Below are 24,406 nucleotides of genomic sequence, written 5' to 3'. Positions count from 1 at the left end.
CATCCACAGAATTAATTGGCAAGGAATTCTACAGTTTTGTTATCTGTTGAGTGAAAAACCATAGCCTTGGTTTTGAACCTTAAGTTAAAATTAAGCTATTAAGTTCATGTTTTGGACATAAGTTCTGTTGAGAAAGACAGTAAACAGCGCCAGTCTGTCTTCTCCAGGTCACTGATGATTTTATAGACCTCTATCATGTCTCCCCTTTCCCTTTATTTTCTGGGCTGAGTCCCACCATACTCAATCATTCTACCTCAGAGGTAGATATAGAGGCCAATACATGCCTTTGACTATTCTTGTTACCTTTCTCTGAATTTACTTTCAAGTTCTCATATATCCTTTTCAGATGAGATACTCAGCACTCTATACAGGGTTCAGGGAATGAGTGAGCCATGATTTTGCCATCGTGTTTTCCATTTGGTTCTCTAGTTCTTTCCTAGTCTTTCCTAGTATTTTTAATTTCATTGACTGTTATTTGGTACTACCAAGCCCACCCTATTTCCACAGAACTAGCTGTAATAACACTAACTTTACTTCTGAATGGAAACAGTTTGGAGCTCATCACATAAGTAGATGATGGAATTTACTGATTGTGCAAAGGATTTTTTCTCTATCTAGATCATCATATTTATCCAATTTAATTTAATTTGGCATCTCAACTGCCATATTTCTTACTGTGTCTTGCCAAGTTTCTTCTGAACTTCTTCAGTTTGTTCTCACCTGTATAGTGAGAATAACTTTTTTAGCATCAGCAAACTTTGTTTCCCACTTTGCTTGCCTTTTTTTTTCAGGTTACTTTAGGAGTGTATTAACACAAGACTGTAGCCCAGATCTTCCCAGAACTCCACTGCTGAACTGACCCCATTGCAAGACTGGCTATTATGCTTACTGTATTCCTAAAATATTGTACGTCTTTTAAACAGCTATGTTAAACACTTCCTCTTTATCCCATGACTGACTAGTTTCCTTTGAAAACCTTTGTTGAGGGATTTTGACAAAAGACTGGACTTTTAAGTAAACTATATATGTTGTATCTTGAGGTAAGGGAGAAAGAAAAACTCTGAAACTATTCAAATATTCATCTTCATAAGAACTTCTGTATCAGCTTGATACACTATACAGAATCAAACTGCCAAAACCAGGAACAGTTTGAATTTTTCCAAGACAGAACATTTGCTTCTGAGAAGAGAAAAAAGCTAACCAGGTCATTTTATGACACTTGCCATTACAGTATCAGGTTATGCAAAGCTTGTTATTGCTGTTTGGACTGAATTAGAAGTTTATTTGGAGTTTGGTGTGGATACATAACTAAAGTCTATAAAGATATTCCACTGTATAAACAAGTGAAATCAGAATCAGTTCACAGCTCTATCACTCAAATTTGAAATTCATATCTGTATTTGCTTATTATAGCTACATCAGGCAGACTAATCCACAGCACATTTTTTGTTTAATTAATGTTTATTTTTTTACTCTCCAAGCCTAGGTTCTCATAGTGAAAAAAAAAAAAATCATTTTAATGTAAAATAGAAAAATCTCTGTAAATGGATCAGAAAGTTTATTCTCTTTGAGTTTATCATGCTCAGTGTTCTTTTTTTCTAATGTGTTGGAGATATGTCCTGAAATCACACAGTATCACTGTTTGAATGGGTTTCAAAAGCACAGATCTTAAATTAGATGGAAGACATTAGAGATGTAGAGACTCCAAGAACCCAAGGGAGATGATACAGAAATAAGAAATTTCATAAAACTCTTTAAGGTTCTTTTATATTTTAGGCCACGTGGAATTTTCGTGAGATCTGGTTTCTAGAACAAATAAACCGGGTTATTTTCTTCTTCTGAGAATTTTAAATTTTGTTTTACTACTCTGAAAAAAGTGTTATGTTACACCTCTACATTTGTGGCATAAGATCAGATCCTACCTGGAAAACAGCCCTGCTCCAATCAGCCAAATGATTTTACTCTATTAATTTAAACCAAGCATTAAAAAAAAAAAAAAAAAAAAAAAATCACTACACGTCTACCACACACGAATCACTAACTCTCCCCATCTTAAGACTTATCTTTAAATATCTATGAATGCAACAAGAGAAATTAAACAGAAAAATACACCAACCTTTTAAACATTCCCTGACTGGGTTAGATACAAGATTGTAGTTCTCTAATTTGGATCTATCTTGCCCCTTTGTTTTGACTACTCATGTTATGGTAAACAGACAGAAGTATAGGTTTTATTGTTTCTATCTTCCTTTCTTCATTGGAGGTTTTGGTATTTTCTAATGGTTTCTATGTTATGAAAAAGAAAGTTCGATTGTTCAGATGCATCCAACACCCCCTTTTGTAGTAGGCAAGTTTGGAGACAACATACATTAAATTTATAGTTGAGGTCAACATGTGAAGAATATGAAAATTTAGTTTATGTGAGCTAGTTTGCTCTCTGCATGTGCTTGTCTGTCTATAACTCATTACTGGCATCTCAGTTATGTTTAAGTTCAAGTAGGTTCATTATGACATTGCCAATATGTTTTCTTTTTCTAAGTTGTATTTCTGAAACTGTTTCCTATCAGTTTCAGCTGTCCTTTTGTACTAAATGTCTGGCATTTGTGTAGTATTGAATAATTCATTATCTTTGTTGGTTTTTAATATGTCTTCTGATCAGTGAATTGATATTTCATTTAACATGGTTACCAAAATATTTACATTAACTTCAAATTATTTGTGCATAATTATAAACTGTTGATTAAAGAAAAAGAAGAAAAATAGATGGTTACTTGCTTTGCAAATGATTTACTTTGTATATGGATTCTAGTGGGTAGAACTCTATTTGGTATAATTGTCAGTTTATTTGGTACTTATGTGGGTGTTCCACACAGAAGAAAAAACTGTAAAAAATACTACAGAAATTTTTAAAAGGCACACAAGATGATAGAAAATAAGAAACTTGATCTTACCAGACTTAATCAAATAATACATGTATTTCTGTATTTATCTAACTATAATATCCAAATAGTTTCTGAAATCAAATGCAGCTGCACCTGACTTTTAAATTACCAGTATTATTTTCAGTACCTATGGAATATTTATGAGAGATTAATTCTTCTCTGAACTGATACTTTAAGTCCTTTTAACAAACTCAGTCTTGTCAGGTGTTAAATATGATTTTATTGTTGAATGTTCTTCAATATGGAACAATTTCCCTTTCCAAATATTTTATTATAAATTATTCTTTCCACTACTAAACTTTCATACAAAGACAAATCATACAGTGCAGTTATACACTTATCAAACAGCTCTCCAACCTTTTGGTCTCTTTGAAATAAACTTTCTGTCAAAACATTTATTTTTAAGCCAAAGTATTCAGCAGGTGCAGGATTTTTTTTTTTTTTTTTTTTTTTTTTACAGGTTTAAGTCTCAGGCAGACCATCTGCTATAAAAAGTAATTGTTCTGTTCTGTTACTGACATTGATGCAAAATATATTTTTAATTTGTTTGGTATATATTTATAGCTGTATGTGTGTACTTCTATATATATGTACTTTCTTCCACCTAAAGCAAAGCTGTAGGTGCAAATAGTTTTCAAGAAGTGATGAAAATATGCAGCAAATGGGACTGCATCATAACCCTGTTGTTTACCCATAATGGAATTTGTGCAATTTTTGCTTGATAGTTAAGATTTTCGTTGCTGTATTATCAAGTGGTGGCTCCAAAGTAACAAGTAGACTGCCAGGGAAGTGTCTCTTAGAAGAATCTTTAATTCCTGCATAAAGAAGGTATTGCTTAGCAGAAAAAATATTTCTGCACAAGTGTCATGGATGAAAGCTGCCTGAAAGTATTGCTCGGATAAGTGAGACATCATCCACATCTGTCCAGCATAAACTTATAAACTTATGATATATGCTGAGGAGTACAAACCAAGCACAGGGAATTGTTGGGAGAGGTTTCCCCAAAGCTCTGGATGACATCTGCCTTCCTCTAATGGTTTGACTACATACAGAAAGGAAACAGAGAACCACAGATGAATTCTTAATATCTTCACGCCCAAGTAACATGCTTAGGACAGTAGACCACAAGATGATAGTGACCCAGGTAACAGTAGTTAATTGACTTTTGGTTGGGAGAAAATCAAATAGATTTGCCTGGGGCTATGTGATAAAGTGGCCATTGGCACCTTATGCCAGCCAGCTAAGTTAGGAAGTAATAATTAAAGTGGTGGCCCTTCCGGGGAACACCTCCCTGAATACTTGACTCTCTGTGGATGGCTAAGCTTGAGGTGAACCCAACACACAGCCAGCCAGCTGTCAACTGAGCTGCAGTCCCACTGCCCAGCTAGATTGACCACTCTTCTTGTGAGTGAGGAGATCACCTTTCTGGCTTCTCCATCCATAACTATCTCAGTCAGTGTCTACCCACTGACACAGCATGTATGCTGGAGAGGGGAAGGCACATGTCACTGACTAAGCACCTTCCTGTGTCCTTGAGAGAGATTCCCCCCATGAGGGCCCAATCTAGGTGTCAGGTTGGGTGTCAGGCAGGGATGATGCTGCTGGGAGCACACTTCATGGCTTTGGGGAAACATGTGTCAGACCCGGCATGGACATGTAGTGGGCAGGAGTGGTTGGGGAAGGCCATTGTTGAGTATCAGTGGTCAAAGTACCTCCCCACACTATTGGGGCTTTTCTTTCACAGTCAGTCCCTTTCTGCCCCACAGCATGTCCTGCTTCACTGTCAGCCTCCTTCCTTGCACTGGGGCTTTGAGCTCCATAGCAGCCGCAACAGTGGCAGGCAGTGAACCCTCCCAAACACCCTGCCCCAGCAGCACCATGTGAGGGACAGACAAGCCCATCACTCAGGTCTGCGGGAAGATGTTGCTACACAAAGCCTGTGATTGTTCTTGTCAGTGATGGCACAGCATCCCACCCATGGTTTCTGTCACATCACAGCCCCCTATTAATTCACCACTGCCAGTCCTGCTTCCACCTCCCATTGGCCCACATGACAATGTGCTTTACTCTTACTCATTCTTACTCTGCATGTCTCAGCTTCTTGCTTAAAAAGCAAAACCACTTCCATATCCGTGAGGGTTAATTTTCTCACTAAATGTGATACCTATTTTTCACATAAGTAAGATCAAGGTTTTCCAGGCAAAGGAACTCTGGAAACCAGGCTCCCTTCTTTCTGGATGTTACCACTCGCTTTCCATATTTTAATGAAAGAAAACACTCTGAGGCAGCCCTCGGAGAGACAACTTACACAAGGTAAGAAAACAGTTTAACATTTTCATTTCCTTGAAAGATGCAGTGAAATTCTTCACTTTATGAGAAGTGTGATTATGCTAACATTGTCTGTTGGCTGACAAACACCACACTACTCAAGTGGCTAGTCTTGGTGAACCTAATTCGTGAACATTTATTTCATGCAAGATACATGTAACTCAAGTAGTCAATCTAATGCTGTGTCTATTTCTCATGGGTAAATATCCATTTTATGTCTCAAAGGAACATTACAGGGGTTGGACTAGATGACCTTTAAAAGTCCCTTCTAACCCAAATGATTCTATGATTCTATAATTCTATGACTCTGAAAATAATTAGGTGCTCTGATACCACAGTAAGAAGTGATCTACAAACACCTTGGAAAACAGACACCTTGTTTAAAAACAAAGTCTTTTCCCATATTTATTATTTTTTGAATTTCAAAATCTAAAAAAAATATTCTTTTGCTTTTTTATTGATATTTCAGTGAAAACATAAACTAGATCTCTCCACACCTCTGGGCCCATGAGAAAAACAAGAAGTGTGGTATCTAAATGGTGTTATTGTATTATTTCTTTTGGAATAATACCTAGCTTCTTTGGTTTGTTTTTCAGAGGGTGGGGCATTTGCTTTTTTTTCTGGTGCTGGAACATGAATGTTACAAATTCTTTAATTACATAGATATGCATAGATGACGATGTGGTGACATAAAAGTTATTCTGAATAACATACAATCCAAATGACCAAGTGGGAAAAATGGATAATCTTTACTGAATTTAACCGGCTATGTCTGCACTCAGTTTACATGAGGACAAATAAAGTAACTTTAATAAATAACACAACCTCTTGATTATTGATACTTTTCTTTAATAGTATGTGCAATTATCAAGCAGAACTTTCAAGTAAGTAGAATATATGTGTCAGACATTTTCTTTCTGCTGAATCTTTCCCATTCTCTTGTGGAGACTGCATTTATCAGCTTCCATTTATCATTCCATTTTATCTTGCTCTATTCAATTATCATCACACATAACTTTAGCCACAAAAATGCTTCCAGGTGTTTTCATAAAATATTTGCTTCAATTTTTAATTGATTATCTTTCTTACTGTGAACTGGGATTACATATATATTTGATAAAGTTGCAAGAGGAATATTCTCCTAGATAGTCACAGTTTGAAGGAATTTTAGTGAATATTTATAGAAAACAATTTTTTAATTGATTAACATGAATATTTATATCACACATCTGCTTTTTTATTATGTGGTCAAGTAACAGAGCCTTTTTATATGATTTATGCATCCAATTAAAGAAATCCAGCTTTTCATGCTGACTGATCAGAAAACTGTTTACTAGATGAGCTACAAGGAAAGGTTAATAATTTTATTATTAAATATAACCAATGCAGTTGTCCTTATGTTTGGAAAGTTTCTCTTGAATTATTTTACTGCAGTTTAAGCCTACTGCTTCTTGTATAATGCATCACAGATAAAGAAACCAGACTCCAGCTTTGTTCTTTGCAGCAGTTTTTCATGTATTTGAAGACTGTCACATTAAGTCTCCAGAATTTTTTCTGAACAACCTAAATTCATGTAATCTTTTCTAGTGCACATTTCCCTAGATTTCTACTCATGCATGCTTATAAATATACATAAATAAATATATACACATATACTATAAATAATAGCAATAAAATAATGACTATTAAATTAAAGGATACTTTTAATATAGATATAAATCCTATAGTATGTTACTGAAATACTGTACTTGCTATCTTTTAGTTAAAAAGGAATGACAGTCAATCCTGTAACATTAAGGGCTAGAAATGTTAATGATTTTTTCAAAATTAATTATCTGGACTCTTTAGAATACATCCATTAAGCACACACTTATGTCAATAATGCTGTTTAAAATTATTAGCAATTCTCATAGTTGTGCAACAAAAGAAATGGGATCTTGAAACACTCCTCAAAACTCCTCAGAATCTCACTGTCACCTTTACTCCTTCCTGTTAACTGAGAAAGAAAAAAGATAAACAAATTAAATTCAATTAATGTCATAGCAAGTGTATTTATTACACTTGCTGCCAGAACTCTCACTCACCAGTTGTTTAACATTGTTTAAGTCTTGCTTTACTGTAAGAACAAATCCTGAATTGGCTACTGTTTATGGGGAAGTAGGAATGCTGGAAACACCCCTAATGCAGAATCCTCCTGGCCAAGACAAAAGTCAAGGGGGAAATCTGAGGCTGCACAGCTGAGCACATCCTATTACTCATCCGAAAACAGAACATTTCATGGCCCTGGTTATGTTGGCTATTGCCAAATCCTTTATCTTGAAAAATCTTAATTTGGGGAACAGAGCACTGAATGGAACCACAGCAATTTCCCATTTCTACCTCTAAACTGGGATTTACTGATGTGTTATAAAGAAACTGTGCTACTTCTTGCGTATCTCTTGTGAGATACATCTTATGTGCCATATTTCATCCTAGCATGACTGGCCAAGACTCGACATGCAAGAACTTCTAATGTTCCACTGGTAATCCAGTGTTCATCCTAGCATCAGGTAACACACTGATAATCAAATAATATTAAAATGAAACAAATCTCAGTAATCACAATATAATTTACCTTTCACTAAAAATATTTTATTGGCTGCATAGCTAGTGCCATACAAAATAGAAAAGCTGTGTTCTCTGACAAAGAAGTAGAAGTTCAAAATAGATTGCTTGTTTTATGTCTTTAAAAGATCCTTTAGCATATTGCCTTGCTGCATCCCAGGATAAATAAGTAAATAAGACCTCTATCTATTTTTTAAATGCACTGTTTTCATTATTATATTTTCTCAGTGTGAAATAATATCTGGAGATTTTTATTCACTCATTCCAAGTGAAATGTCTTTGAGGATGGTATCTGACAGAGGCACATCTGACTTGTATATTTATGTTACACTTGGATGCATTCCCTCTGTCTTCCAGCAAAGAATGGAGTTGCAGCTGTTGCAGTTTGAAGTCTTGTAAATAAATTGTGTGGTGTGAACCACCTAGCATACCTTCTCTTGCCGAAGGAACAGCTTATTGTACTACCACAAATAAATCAAGCATCTCTGGAGAGGACATAGGTTTTCCTAAATGCTTGGAAGGCTTTTTTTCTCCCTCTCTGCCTTATTTCTCCCCACTGCCAAAAATACGTTTTACAAAACCCCCCAACAACCAGAGCCAAAAGAAACTGGATAATTAAACTTTACAGTAACTCAAGGCTTTTTCAGATTGCTCTTCTGCTGTGTTTGAGTATTGTATCTATTAAGGAACACAATAGAAATATATTTATGTGTGATTTATGACTAATGCTCTGATATGTGTTTGAGGTGCACATTTAAGTTGTTCTTTAGGGCCGTATTTTTAATGACTTCAAGAACAACAAGTTCTAGTAATCAAGCCTTTCTTACATAAACATGCACTAAAGAGTATGTAGGGCATACTTAAAATAAAAATAGTGAAAAGAGACTTTTTTTTGGTTTATTTTGCTCTGGGAACTCATGTTTATTTTAAAAGCATTCAAAATAACGATTTGCAAGTAAAAACAACATCAGAAAAGTGAACATAACGCCTTGGACATGGATATATATATATATTCTACTAAAACTCAAAAGTGTAAAGACAAAGTTCTGCCCTAGCTAAGTCAGATCAGTTTTCATTTAAGTCAATAGACACTGTGAGTGAAGATGTAAGGCAAAATTGGCTTCTAAATTTGTCTCTGTCTAACCAAGACCCAGTGAAACACAAGAGCTATTCACATCAAGATGATCAAAACAAATGCTCCAGCACCTAGAATTAGCCATCTCTACTCCCCATCACAAATCACTTTTCCTTAGGGTTAGCCTAATACATTATATATAATAGAGAACTGACAATGACCTACATAATCAATCTTTACCACTTCCTTTTTTGTTATCTTGTTCACACAGAAAGAAAGCAGGTTTTACTTTCTCTTGGCTTTATGTGAAGATCACTGAAATGTGCGGAAGGTTCCTGCTCACTTCAGCTGGAGCTGAATTGGCTCTGAATGAGCCATATTTGACACCAGAATAGCTTAATGCTGCACTAAAAGACACAACTGTGGCTCACTGATCCTGGTGTTGCTTCAGTGCCAGAATCATTCCCAATTTAGGCCTGCTGTCAACCATCTCCAACTCAGCAGACATGGAAAGGCAGAGGCAGACTGTGGAGATGCTTCCCAAAGAGTCCCTTCAGTGAATAATTTGCAGAAGCACCATTAGGCTGGAAATGTCCCCTTAATCAGATTAGCTCCAGAGAACTCAGCAGAACTGGAGGAAGCAGGGAGTGGGGGGGTGGGCAAAAGAAGGAACAGGGAAAATAATTATGAAAAGAGCTAATTGCTTCCATGGGCATGAGATGTATATCAGATGGTGTACATTTTGCAGTGTGTATGTGAGATGTTTAACTCTGTCCTTATTTCAGCTAGGATAGAGTTAACTTTCCTCGGGCTGAAAGGGACCACAGCTGAAGGGCTGGGTCCTGATTGATCATCAGACCATTCCATGGCATGTGACATTCAAAGCTCAGCATATAGGCAGGCACTCTTCAGTGTGTTGTTTTCTGGATCTGCTGGGTGGAGTTATCTGCTGGTGGGGAGCTTGGTCAGCCACTACTACATTTAACCTATTTTGGACTACTATTATATTATAAATGCTGGTTTTACTAGTAATTATTTATTTATTTATTTAACCTACAAATCTCTTCTTTTGTCCCACCCCTATTTCACTGGGGAGTGGGTGGATAAACAACTGACCACATGGTGATTTGCTACCAGCTGAGTTCAAAGAACAACAAACTGCCACTACAACCAAAAAAATATATAGCTTTTTATTTTGCCCTTTAGATTTTTAGTTAAAATCATGACATTTATAAGAACCTTAATTTATTTGTAGATATACTTTGTTTATCATTAGTTATACTGTGAGCTTACAGTATGGAATCCACCATTCCAAGATGTTTTTCTCTACTTCTAAGTTTTGATGTTATTTCTCTGTGTCTTTATTCAAATCTTCAATCCTGGAGAACTGAAATCTATTCATACTCTTCATAGATGTTGCCTCCATTCAAATTTTCAGAAAAAATTATACCTGTGAACCAGAATAGATTAAAATAAAATATATCCTGTGTTCAAAAAAGGGAAAAATATTCCACATATTTTGGAAAAAATACTTGAAAATGTCTTAGTAATTTACTTTACCTATTTTCTCTTAGTTTGAATAATCTACCTGATTGATATAATTACATTCTGTTCAACAAAACTACAGCTTGTATTTACTCAGTGGAGACATGAGTTTCAAAGGAAAACCAAAAAATTTTTGTCTGCACTCTGCATATTCTAAATGACAGATGCAGTAGCTGGATGAGAGTTTTTTCAAAACTGCTATTTTTGTTGCTTCAGTCTATAGGGTATCAGACACGTAAATTAAAAGTTTGGATCTGCAGTTTTAAATATTCCCCTGTGGCCCATCAGCACTAAGGCTGTGATGCAGAGGTAACAAAATAAAGCCTTTGGTATATGGAGAAAATAAATATGTGGAACCAGAGGCCTCAGAGATAGGTAGGCTGTGGTTCAGTGGGAGCTGAAGGTAACGTGTGAGCCGAAACTTGAAGTGAAATAAGGATTTTAGTTCTAATATGAAACTTTAGTAAGGAAGCTAGACCTGAAAAAAAGGATAGGGGGTAGAAAAAGGATTACTTCAGGGTCAGATGAAAGAGAAGCAAAATGGTTAGTATACCCTGTTCTCCAGGACATAAAATACAGTTACGGCCTAGTGAGGTTCAGCGTTCCTATATGGGTAGCATATTGGCTAATAATGTGGTTCTTTTCTAACTTTGTCTACACAGAGAAAAAAACCAAAACACTAGTGACATCAATTAGTTCATTAACTCAAGTGCCACAGATATGTATTATGAGTCAACAGACTTAAATCTTTTATACAACCCATGCAATCATTGTCATCGATGCACTGTGTGCCATGCATCTATGCTCCCAGGGTTTACAGTTTGTTCTTTAAAAGGTTGGAAAATCACAGACAAATAATCTATGTTAAAACTGTTCACATATTAAATAGCCATCATATTTCATGACATGACAACATTAAGGGATCCTTATTTAGGTCCCTTGTATATGTTTCATGATACAGAATATAAAACTATAGTGATTATTTTTTCCTCTTTTATGCAAGAGAACTCATTTGATACAGAGCATGCTCTTTCAACAGTGATGAAGCAATTGAACGAGTTTATTATCTTTAAGATCCCTCTGCTATACAAACTGGATGCTATACTAGTATCCTGGAGAACAGGACTCTTAACTGCCATGAATTTCCTATGAAATGCTGCGCAGTACTCTCAAGCCAGACTTTTCCTTTCCCTCCTTCTTCTCAGTGCACACACACACACACACACACATGCTCACACATAGGCACTCTTTCCCTGTTTTCTCACAGTTACATGAGGCAGGTAGGCAGAGGCAAGAAGAATAGCTCAGGGAACGAACTGCCCAGTGAATCTGGAGCAGTTAAACCAAGGAGGCAGTGCCTTAAAAAGCCTGTACCTAAAGTGTGTGCTTATACCCTGGCATAAATATTCAGCATGCAAAAATAAAGCTGAAATAAACTATAGCTGTGATCTGAATATAGATGACGGTATAGAGCAGATTTATTCTCTAAGCAGAATATGAAAATACTAAAAACTACCTCACATGCTTGTTAATAATTGGGAAATTCTCGAATATAGTAGTGAAGAACAATGTAAGAGAGTTCATGACTTCTGAAGAGGGTATTTTTGCTATATAGAAGGGGAAGCCTTCTGTACAGGTAATAAAAGGACAATGTGAAATCTGAACAGCTGCCACTTAATTGCAAACTCTTTATACAGAGTACTGAAAGAGGGCTTGGTCCTGTGAAGAGAATAGCATGAGAAATGTGCAAATGATTATACAGGGAGTATTTTTCAGTCAAGTACTGATCACAAACTATGGAACCAGACTGGATTAATAGAAAAATAGATCTGTTTCTTCTTTTTCTATTGGGAGTCTATCTCTTTAGATGGGATAGTCAAATGTTGTGGCAAGGACCTGTAGAAACTGAAGTGTCCTCTCTCCTCTCAAATTTCTTAAATGGGAATAATTTTTTTTTTAAATGCTTTATGGTCTTAGGTTACTTATATTTTTCTTTGCTATGTTTAAAATAAGAAGAGAGAGAACAATAAAGGGAACACTGGCTAGTCTAGCTTAAAGAGAAATAAAATTATCCTCATCATCTTACTAAATCTAGGTTGACTCAGAACGGCGTATACCTACTTCTCAAGCTATTGCAGGTTAATATATTAACTCACACATGACTTTCAGAGAAATCTATATTTCAATCAGGGTGCCTAGAGGGAAAAACATTTCAAAGTTAGTGTGCGATTATAAAACCTTGAAAGTTTAACACTCCTTAAAATCATTCCTAATATCTAAAGGGGGGGGAGTATGCTTCTCATTACCTGTCACTGACAACTTCAGGAAGGTCAGGTTCTTCAACTCTGCTGTAGAGCTGCTGAAGAGCTGGTTTAAAAAGAAACAAGCAGCAGATATTTATATTTTGGGTTTATATTTAATGTCAAAAAATGTTTTGCAAGTTATTTCAGAACTTTCTAAAAAAATTGCTTACAGAACACCCAAAGTACTGCTAATAGTACATAAGTTTTAACCTAGGACAAATAAAGAAAGATCCTCAAAGATTCTCTCAGAAATTCTTTTGAGACTTTACAGTACATCCATTCTGCCCCCTTTCTTGAACTCTATCCATAATTTTTAAAAAGAAAAAATACACTTCAAAATGATTGCTTCACACATTTCAGGATTTTCTTCACCTGTAGAGGATTTTAACTAGCAAGGCTGAATTAGAGGTAAATTCGTTATAATAAAATGTACCCAGTTTTCTCACCTTGTTATATGAGTAGTTCTACTGACTTCAGAATCTCACATATGGTGTGTATTACGTAGTTGTTTAATCAGCACTGAGCTAAAATGTGCTTGAATTTCTCAACCCACATTTTAGATTTGGTATTTGACATGATGACAATGATTCAGATTAACTTGCACTTTTTAAGTAGAAGATAGGGAGAGAATGGCTTTGATAAACAGTAATGTAACTTGTATCTGAAAATGACTGTTTTAAAACCTTCTTTGGCATAAATCTGCAAAAAATCAAGATAAGGATTAGAAAAGCAGTATGGATAATTGATATACAGTCTCAGAATAACTTTAAATCTCTGTAGTCCAGATATCATAATCTTATTCCACATTTAGCTAAATTCTCTCAGTAAAAGCTCTAGTGTGAATGCTAAAGAAGTTAAAATAAATTACAATCCACTGTCTTTTCTTTGTGGAGATGTGGGCTCCTTGGGAAAGATGCGTTTGCAAATGCAGTGTGCGATAGGAGGTCTCATCTGAGATTCCAATTTTGTTACAAAATGGGTCAAAGAATCATTACACTTGAAGTATCTTCTTCTCATGACATCCCTGGAGCATACTTTGATATAGCAGAAAATGTCAGCTAGTAAGATTCACTATAATATTTACTATATAAATCTGTTCTTGTCAACAAATCATTCCATGAGCAGTTTCCAAGTGAAGTAATATACTGTAATTCATGTATGTATGAAGAGTTCCTTTTGCTGTGCTGTTTTAGGGAAGGTAGTGATGATTAGGGTCACAGGTTTTCTCATATTTCTGCTTAAGTAGTTATTCAATATCATCATCTCATAGATGTGGGAATAAGTAATAACTGTGTCTGACTGAAGGACTATATTCTGGCCACTTAAAACAACTATCTTAAATATGCTTGATTCTGTGACAGTCATTTATTCATCTGAGTGATTACATATATAGCTATAGGACTCCATTAAATATTGTTTTGATTATAGTAAAGTAGGAGTATGTTGACTTCTTGAATGTCATAGTTATTTAGACAACTACCTCTTCATAGAATCATAGAGTAATCCAGGGCAGAAGGGACCTCAGGAAGTCTCTATTCCAACTCCCTGACCAAAGCAGGGTCAGTTCTGAGGTCAGAATCTCATGTTGTTGAGGGGTTGTTCAGTAAGCCTGGAATACCTCCAAGGATGGAGACTACACAGCCTCTCTGGGAAGTCTGCTCTACTTCTTGAGGGCCCTCATAGTGAAAAAGTTTATTCTTATATCCATTTTCAGCATTTCCTGTTTTAATTTATGTCTGTTGTCTCTCATTCCATGAAATCTGTGTGCCACTGAAGAGTCTTCTTTCATCTGCTGGGTAGCCTCCTTGTAGGTACTGGTGGGTCTCGTTAGCTCCCCCCAAAGCTGTCTTCAGGCTGAATTAGCCCATCTCCCTCAGCCAGTCCTAATAAGGCAAGTGCTCCAGCTCCCAGCTGTCTCAGTAGACCTATGCTGAACTCTCTCTTAGTGATGTCTTTCTTCTACTTAATGCCCCCAAAGTGGATGCTGTATCAAAATGCGATCCAATGAGCGCTGAGTAAAAGAGACTAATCACTTCCCTTGAATGACACAATGTGTTTATACTAATACAGTCCTGGATTGTGTTGATCCTCTGTTGCTGTGCCCCACTGCTGGCTCATACACAGCTGGCTGTGCACCAGGAACCCCAAAGCCTTTTCTACAGAGCCAGAACTCCCCAGCCTGTATCATTACAAGGCCTTCTTCTTTGAGGGCAAGACTTGTGATATTCTTGTAGGAAATCACCAGGTTCCTGTTGGCACATTCCTTCACTCTATCTGCATCCTTTTGGACCTGCCTTTAAGGTGTCACAGTCTCCCTAGCTTGTTGTCATCTACAAAATTCATAAGCAGACACTCCATCACCTGATCACTGAAAGAGACACTAAACAAGACATCCCCAGGAAGGGCCCCATGTGGTACACCATTTGTTAATGATTTCCACATTCAGTATGACCCTTAACTTCTATACTTTGAGTCCAACCATTCATCTGGATTTTTACCTATCCAATTTTCTGCCTATTCAGACCAAAGTGACCAACCTTGGATACAACAACACTCTGGGAGAGAGTGTCAAAAGCCTTTTTAAAGTCAAGGTTATTTCCTTATTCACACAACCAGCCATATTGTTGTAGCAATCAATCAGGACGGTGAGAGATGGCTGGTAAATCCATATTGATTATTTCCAGTCACCTCTCCTTTGTTTGTCCTTAAATGTGTTCCAGGAGGACTCATTCTGTGATTTTTCCAGGCACCAGAATGAGGCTGATCGGCCGGTAGATCCCTCAGCCATTCTCTTCATCTTTTCTAAAGATGGGTGCCACACTTGCCTTTTTCTAGTTGCCACAGACCTCACCCAGTCTCTATGAACTTTCAAAGATATTAAAGAAGCCTTGCAAGTATGTTGGCCAGTTCTCTCAACATACCTTAATACAGCCCATCTGGTCCCATGAAAGTGTACAGGTTTAGCTCTCTCAATTAATTTCTCACTTGAATCTTATGCACATTGCTTGTTTTCCTTCAACACTTTCATGAAGCACAGAGATCTGGGAGAACTTCCTGATGAAAACTGGCAAAAAAAGGCATTTGATATCTCAGTCCTATGTCTGCTGTTGCTAAACTATCCACTCCATTCAGCAACTGGCCAATATTTTCCTTGTGCAGCCTTTTACTACTAATGCAGCAGTAGAAACTTGTCTTGATGTCCCTTGCAAGTCTCAGTTTGAGCTCAGTTTTGACTTTCCAGACACCATCCCTACGTGGTGATATTTGTAAATTCCACCTATCCCTGCTTCCAGTTCCTCTATATTGTTCTTCTGCATTGGCTGTCGATTATGAGTTCCCAGTTCTGCCAAGTCAGTCTTCTGGTATATCTACTTGTCTCCCTGAGTATTGGGTGGGATGCTGACCTTAAAGACCTGCAAGCTTTTCCTGAGTTCCTTTACCATTTCCCTTTTACCTTTCATTTACATTTTTTTGAATAAACTGAACTCTGATATCCTGAAGTTCAGGGTCTGTACCCTATTACTTGCATTCCTCACTCCCCCAGGATCTTGAACTTCACTACAGCTAAGGCTTCCACTAAACATCTCATTCCCAAACAGCTGCTCCTTGTTAGTGAATAGAGGACACATTTGTGCATCACCACCTGTTTAACCAGTTGTCCCCAACACCCTTCCTTATAATCAAGTGATCTGTAACAAGCTGTCACCATAATGTCACCTTTACTAGCCTCTCCTCTGATCCTGACCCACAAGCTTTCAGACAATCTCTTGTCCAGTCCACAAGAGATCTTCATACATCCAAGCTGCTCCTTCACAGGAAGGGCACACTTGCATCCTCATCTTCCTTGTCCATCATTCTTTGTTCTTATCTATCATAGCACCCCAGCCATGTGAGCTGTCCCACCAACTCTCAGTTATTCTGGTGATTTCACAGTTCTGTGACCTCATGAGGAGTTCTGGTTCCTTCTACTTATTTCCCAAGCTGCAAACATTTACAGACAGATGCGTGAAGTGGAATTCATCTAAACATTTTTGATCATTCTGAGGTGCCCCTTGTTCTGATATCCCTGCTCTTTGCATTTCATCTACATCCATTATTTCCTCATTAACTCTGGGTTGTAATCTCTCACCCACATGTTAGTGTAACACAGAATATGGATGAGATGCCACTTTCCAGTGCACTAAAATGTACAGGGCATATTTTGTACTCAGAACAAAGAAATCCCCCAGCTGTCTAAATTGCTTAGTAGTAATTATGTGCCCCTGATAATCTGGCAGCATCTGTGCCAATGCAATCAAAGGTTGGACAGTAATATTTTAACCACTTAAATTGAAGAATTCCATTGTGACTTAAAATATATTAGCCACCATTATACTGCCTGTAGAATTGCCCCTTCATGAGTTATTAATATCATTGGAAAATTCTTATATTTCAGTATTCTCTTATTTTAATATATTACTGAGAGGGATGGAAAGGAATGAACAGTGAAAATAAAATGATAGGAAATAAATAATTTAAATCTGAATGTTAAATGTAGCAAAATGGGAGAGAACACGGAATGTTCAATGTAAAGACAGAAAACAATGAAATCTCATTTTTTAGTACATGATATTTTGCCTGTTCCTCAGAGGACAGAGAAGCAGTACATGGGAAAAATTAGAATAGCTGCCAATTTTTAATACACAGGTTGGAAAGGGTCAAAATAACAGCATACTCCAATCTCTCACAGAAAAAATAAAATATTAGCCTTCAAATACTTCATCCAAGAGACAGAACTTGTATTAAAAAAAAGGTGATTTAATCTATTAAGGCACCTCTGTATTTAATGCTCATTCTTACAGTTTGGGAACTCAGTTACCTTGGGAAAATTAAATGGCTAGTACACTCACTACTACAAATGACAATGTACATTTATGTTATTCCTGCTAGGTACATGTTATTTAACAACAATTATAACAATTTCTCAAATATAAAGTAGGCAAAAGTATTCTCTTACGCTACTCTGTGACTCATACTTTCAGAAAATGCCACTTCCAGAATTAAAAAGCATGTAACTGCACAACTGTGAAAACACTAGCTCTACCTGTCTTTCCTTTAAAAACACTTTAAAAACTGTGTAAGGGAAAAACATCTTTCCTGTTCCTCTCCATGTTTGTGTCCCTTAATCCTTTCATGCATTTCTTCAATTTGACCTTAATCTTAATGCCATTACTGGCAAAAGTATTTTTCTTTTCCTCATTCTGTCCAAGATCATTCCTGGTACTAGTACCTTTAAAATAATTTTCCACTCTGCATGGATTCTCTCTCCATAGTTAAAGAGTTTCCCACTTTTTAGTCTCCAAAGACAATAAGTCCTGTGAAACAGTGACTTTCTTTTGCGGTATATTTCCTCTTGGGGTAATATAGTTATTTTTTTTCTTATTCTATTCCCTGTTAAAAATATGAGGATATTTTATTCTCTCTTCTAAGCTATGTGTCATAGAATCACAGAACCGTAGAATACCAGGTTGGAAGGGACCTCAAGGATCATCTGGCCTAACACTTCTTGGCATCTCAAGCCCTGATTATTGCTTTTAACTATAATATTTTTACTCCTCACAAACCATCATGACATCAATCACATCATCATTCCTAAACAAAGGAAAATATATTAATAGTCTTAATATTACTAAATTTATTCTTAATATATTTATTCATAATTGAAGATTTCCTTCTTCTTCACAAATAACTTCTTATACTCAGATTCTATGTGGTTCAGTGTGTGTTTGACATCAAATCATCATTGAACAGGCTCAAGACAAATCCCTTTGATTATTCTAAGGAAAAAATCTCAGGAAAGGTCACAGCTGATGTGGAGTTTCATCTGCTTTAAAATACATTCACTACCGATGAACTAATCATGTGAAAAAGCAGCTGGATTAATTATTTCATACTTATTTAAGGAACTCTTTCTAATACCTTCAGTGTTCCTTAAATAATATCTTACCTTTACTTAAAACTGATGATGTGGTGTCAGTAATATATACTTTTGTCACTGTGTGATGAATCTATCAGCAATCAATACACCTAAGTCAATATATAACAGAACAGTGAATATTAGAAAACCAAGGTTTTTTTCTCTGTTTCAAATTTCTATACTCTTTGTCAAATCTGAAAGCATGGTCTTGTTATGTTTAAAGGGTTATCTAAAGCTTTAAGATAAGATTCATGATCCCTAATTTCATTCTTTATGATGAAATAGAAGGATAAAATAAGCTATTGCAAGTTCAATCATGTAAGCTTAATGCATTTCTCTTCAAATAAATGTAAAAGCTGATATTTCTTCAACCTTCAGTTCTTTCATACATAGTAGCATCTACATATGCAGTGTTTATATTATTCTGATTTATGGTCAGAAAAAAAAGGCAGAAAGAAATTTTTATCTGTAGAAAAGGTATCTTAACACTTGAGTTAATTTCTTATTTAAGATGGTTGGTAGAATTCTCACTCTTATGGTTATTTTTATAGGAATCTTCTACTGGTACTCCATATTTTTTCCATTCAGAATAAATGATATTGTTTTTTCTCATCATCTACACCTGAAATTCCATGTATGAAAAAATTTCCTATTATGATTTTGAATTATACTGTCATGGTTTAACCCCAGCCTGCAACTAAGCACCACACAGCTGCTTGATCACTCCCCTGCAGTGGAGAGAGAGGGGACAGTGAATCAGAAGAATAAAGCTGAGAAAACTCAGGGGTTGAGATAAAGACAGTTTAACAGGTAAAGCAAAAACCGCTCATACAAATAAAGCAAAATGAGTAATTCATTCACTATTTCCCATTGGCAGACAGGTGTTCAGCCATCTCCAGGAAAGCAGGACTCCATCACACGTAATGATTACTTGGGAAGACAAAATTACATCACTCTGAACATTCTGTCCTTCCTTCTTCTTCCCCCAGCCTTATATGCTGATCATGATGTCATAAGGTATAGATTACCCCTTTGGTCAGTTGGGGTCAGCTGTCCCAGCTGTGTCCCCTCCCAGATTTTTGTGCATTTCCAAATTACTCACTGGTGGGGTGGTGTGAAAAGCAGCAAAGGCCTTGACTCTGTGTAAGCACTGCTCAGCAATAATTAAAACATCCCTGAATTAACAACACTGTTTTCATCACAAATCCAAAACATAGCCCCATACTAGCTACTATGAATAAAGTTAACTTTATCTCAGACAAAACCAGCACAATACCAAAAACTATTCACGTGTGATTCTGGTGAGAAATGGAGTGGTAATCTTGGTCTCAAATTGGTGTGTTTTATGTTTCAAATGCTCATTTAAACTTTATTTTCCAACATGGCAATATCCTTACAGGTAAGCTTTAGAAATCTAGCTTTTATGACTCAACTCTTGCATCTGTTATCTTTTTGAATCATCAAAAATCATGATTAAATCAATCCCACATACTTCACAACTGTTTCAACATCAAGTGCCATACACATTTCATGAATCTCCTTTATGTATGTGTTGAATATTTCTCATCAACTTTAGCAGTAATGATTCTATTACCGTTTTTGTACTTTTTGCTATTTTGATACTTCCGGAATGAAGATTTTATTCTCTGTAACACCCTTCATATATACTTCACTGTTACTAACAAATCTTTTACTTTTTTGACCTGTTTGCCCTTGTCTGCTAATTTCTTGCTATCATCAGCTTTGAAAGTGAAGAACTTTAATTAAAGTAAGATTCTTCTCTTTTCTGCCCTGTATATTTTCATGTTCCCACAATTCTGTTCTACACTTTGTGTATAGTGTTTAAGGAAGCTATTATAAATCTGTATTAAATAAAAGTAAAAGATTAACAGGGAAAAAGTTATATAAGACACAGACTAGTAAAGAACTGAACATTAGCTGCATCAAAACAATTTTGCAAATTATCCAAAGTATAATACCCACCTCTTCAGAAACTCAGAGAATGAGTAGACTGGTTAAACATACTGCTCCTAGCAGCCTTGATATACAAAGTTTTTATAAAGCACTTCAAAAACTCAGAATGAAGACATGTAAGGCTACTTAAATAATATTTCTAACAGGAATTATTAAGGCAGAACAGAAAAGCAGACACAAAAAGTAAATCTTTGTAAGCAAACATTTAGATAAGCTGACTAAAATGACTCCAAACAATTCCATGCAAGAAAGGGGAAGATAAAGTACTAAATGTCAGAAAGATTATTGAAAACTAAAAATTAAGCGTATGCAGACAGATAACAGCATATTCAAAAATAGTAACCAGAAAATGAAAAAAAAAAAAGAATAAATTAGCTAATTAAAAAAAAAAAAAAAAGGAATTATGTATTTTTGACAGTGAATATAAAGAAAAAACATTTCACAAAGGGGTTGAATTACAGCTCTGAACAATCCCTGGAAAACCAGGTCATATGCTTTAAATCTGCAGTTGCAAATTGGACAAATTTTAAATAGCACATTTAAATAGAAACATTACATGAAATGTGCAACTTTGTTTCTCCCTCTGTCGAACAATATGTATTGGAGACTTGTTGCAAGAATCTTTGTACAGGCAATGCTTCCAGTTGACTCAGTGAAAATTTGGCTTATGAAAATCTTGCTAAGTAGTTTTGTTTTGAATGTAAAGAAAATTCACCATCTCTCTGTGATTTGTTCTGTCTTCTCTAGTGATAGCTGGGTCTCACTGATAAGCCAGCTATATGACACAGGCTAATATTTTGTTCTGTTAATCTCTAGGCACGCACACATTTAAACGCTTGCAGACTGCTGCAAAATTATGTAAGAATGCACATTATGTTTGCAAACTGGATGAGTAACTCAAAGAATAAGGCCCCTGTGTACAGACACTGTGGCAGGTGCATCCACCCAATGAGAGCAGAGCTTCTTGGCTGCTGAAGTGTCAGAGCTCCTGATTCCTTTGCTCTCGGGGCTTCACGGTAGTTGGGGCCTTTGACCAAAGGGAGCCGCTATTGACTACAGGTCACATTCGGCCTGGGGATAAATGGAGTCCCCTGGGGAGCCATTTTGAGCTGACTCCCCAGAGCAGCAGCTGTGGTCGAGGACTCTCCCCTTGGGTCAGGACACTGCCCAAGGAAACTCCTCGAGGTGCCTTGGGTCTGGACGCTGCCCTGAGCAGGTCCTTGAGGCTGAGAGTCCTCACTTGTCAGATGAGTGATAAAGTGTTTTGGGTTACCATTAAGCCCTGGGTAGCAGGGCTTTGTAAAGCATTTCGGGTTGCCCTTAAACCCCAGGGAGTGGTGCTTTGTTCTACATTTTAGGTTGCTGTTAAACCCGATAGAGTTCGTTGTTACGCGTTTTGGGTTGCCGTTAAACCCTAGAATGTTGTTCTGGTCTCATTTCACAGACATTCGAACCTGTAATTTACGGAGAGCTAGTTAATTGTGTTAATAATAATTTTAAAATTATTTTTGGTGGCTGATTTTTTATTTGAGAGCCTTTGTAACAATTGATATAGTCGGCAGGATGTCGATAGAGGAGTTATTATAGAAATATAGTTGTGCCCCTTCTCCCCCAGATGTGCAATGGGCGAAGGAGAGGTGGTTTGATCTGGTGGAAGTTGCGAGAAAGTTGGAACAAAACCGGGGAAGTTGGTGGATAAGCAGAAGCGAAGGAAAAATATGCACAATATTAGGTGCCTTCTTGATTCAGGTGCAGGATCACTTTGTAGTAGTGGAGAAAGATGCCTTACAGGAGCAGTTGGAAATCGATCATTTAAAGACAGAATTATTACGAGAAAGAAAGAAAAGACAGTTATTAGAATGAAAAATTGAAATTATGCTGGCACGAGCAAAAAAGCTTCCTAGTGTTGTTCAGATTCGGAAGTCAATTACAAGTGTAGATCTTGAAGAGTGGGATGGAGATATTTGGGGGGAGTCTGAGGAAAGTGGCTCAGAGGAAATAGAGGAATTGGAGGAAAGACATGTACAACCTCTCCTTGAAACAGAAAGGCACACAGGTCCACAAGGTGGGAACCCCAGAATCACTGTCCGTACAACCCCCTGGACAGGATGCAAGCTTAGTGAACTTCAGGTTAAATATTTGGGTAAGCCAGGTGAAACTGAAACCAAGTATTTGTGAAGTTTCTTTAACGGGGGGAATCGAATTTTATTAAGTGATTATGAGGCGGGAGATTTCTGGGGTCCCGGAGTGTTTTTCAGTGATGGACCAGCAGGTAACCAGTTGACAACATCTCGAGTGGCTTACTGGGCAAGGGTTGTGGACCCTAAAGAGAGGGGAGAACCTGTTACTATTAAAGTAAATGGACTGTCGGAGCTGGCGAAGGGAGTACAAAAAGCCACTTGCATACATCATTTGATGTATGAGAGGAAGTGGTGTGGAATACCACTTGCCATGCCGGTGGGATCCCAGCCACCATAGAGTTCTTATTAGAGGGCTCCTGATGCCTTAAAGATATATGTCCTGTCCCTCAGAGAAAAGGGGCAAAGAGCTATTGAATGCAACCAGTGAAACTCTCCAAACTGTCATATACACCTGTTAACGTGGGCAGAAGTGTTACATGATCTGGTTGTTTATGGGCGAGAAATGTGTTGAGCTGACCCAGGTGGGGGTGAAGATGGAAGCCGGAGGGTTCAGCAAGTCAGTTGGAAACTTTCCCCTGAGCAGCCTCCTCGTAGAGAGTTTAAGCCACTCTGGGATAAGCCAGGTCGATTTTACAATTCAGGAAGGAATCCTCTTTGGCGGAAGACGTTGGCACTGGGGATACGCCAGGCAATATTCCATGGGCAATCTACTGGTAACATCTCGAAGTTGGTGCAATTGCTGGAGGGCAGAACTCTAGAACAAAGGAAAAATATTAGGGTTTGATGTTTGTGTAGGTAAACAGTGGTATTTACCAGATGGCAGTGTGGAGTTCTGGAGTTAGGGGGACAGAAATTACCTGTATCTCTCAATATCCATTGCCAACTGCTGCCAAACAGCGTATTTTTGAGGTGATTAATGATACTAAAAAAAGATTATAAATTGTACACATTTCCCTTACAGTTCTCTGCAAAAGGTGGCAATTAACAGCCAATTACGGGCATCTGAATGCCCATCCAGGCCTTTTGGGGGCCTGGCTAGGCAGCCAGGTCTCAGACAGGCTCTTTGTGGTGCCTTTGTCAGAAGCAGAGATGGTTTTGCTCCCACCTGGGATGGCGAGCAATTTCTGTGGTTAAGATCTCTGGAAACCACCCCCCACCCCCCTCCAGTGAGAAACTGGAAGGAAGCCTATGTGCAGTTAGATTGTTATTGCCACACACGGCAGACAGGGAAGAAAACACCCAAATCACTTTAATCGGGTAACAGGAGTCACTTTACTGCTGGGGTGGACCAGGAATGGGCACACAAGGCATCAAGTGGGTGTTTCACACACCATATTACCCTCAAGCTAATGGCATCCTTGAGTGAATTAATGGCTTGATCAAGAGACATGCCAATGTTTCATGACCTAACTAGGATATAAGGTTGGCACAAGCAGTTTTTATTATTAATAACCGTTGGGGACATTATGTGAACCCAAAAATATGAGCATTTTGTCCTATGGGATTATCAGGTGATGATGCTCCTATTTGACAATCAT

Source organism: Athene noctua, chromosome 1, assembly GCF_965140245.1.
Source record: "Athene noctua chromosome 1, bAthNoc1.hap1.1, whole genome shotgun sequence".
NCBI lineage: Eukaryota > Metazoa > Chordata > Aves > Strigiformes > Strigidae > Athene > Athene noctua.
Note: the sequence above shows the minus strand (reverse complement) of the source record.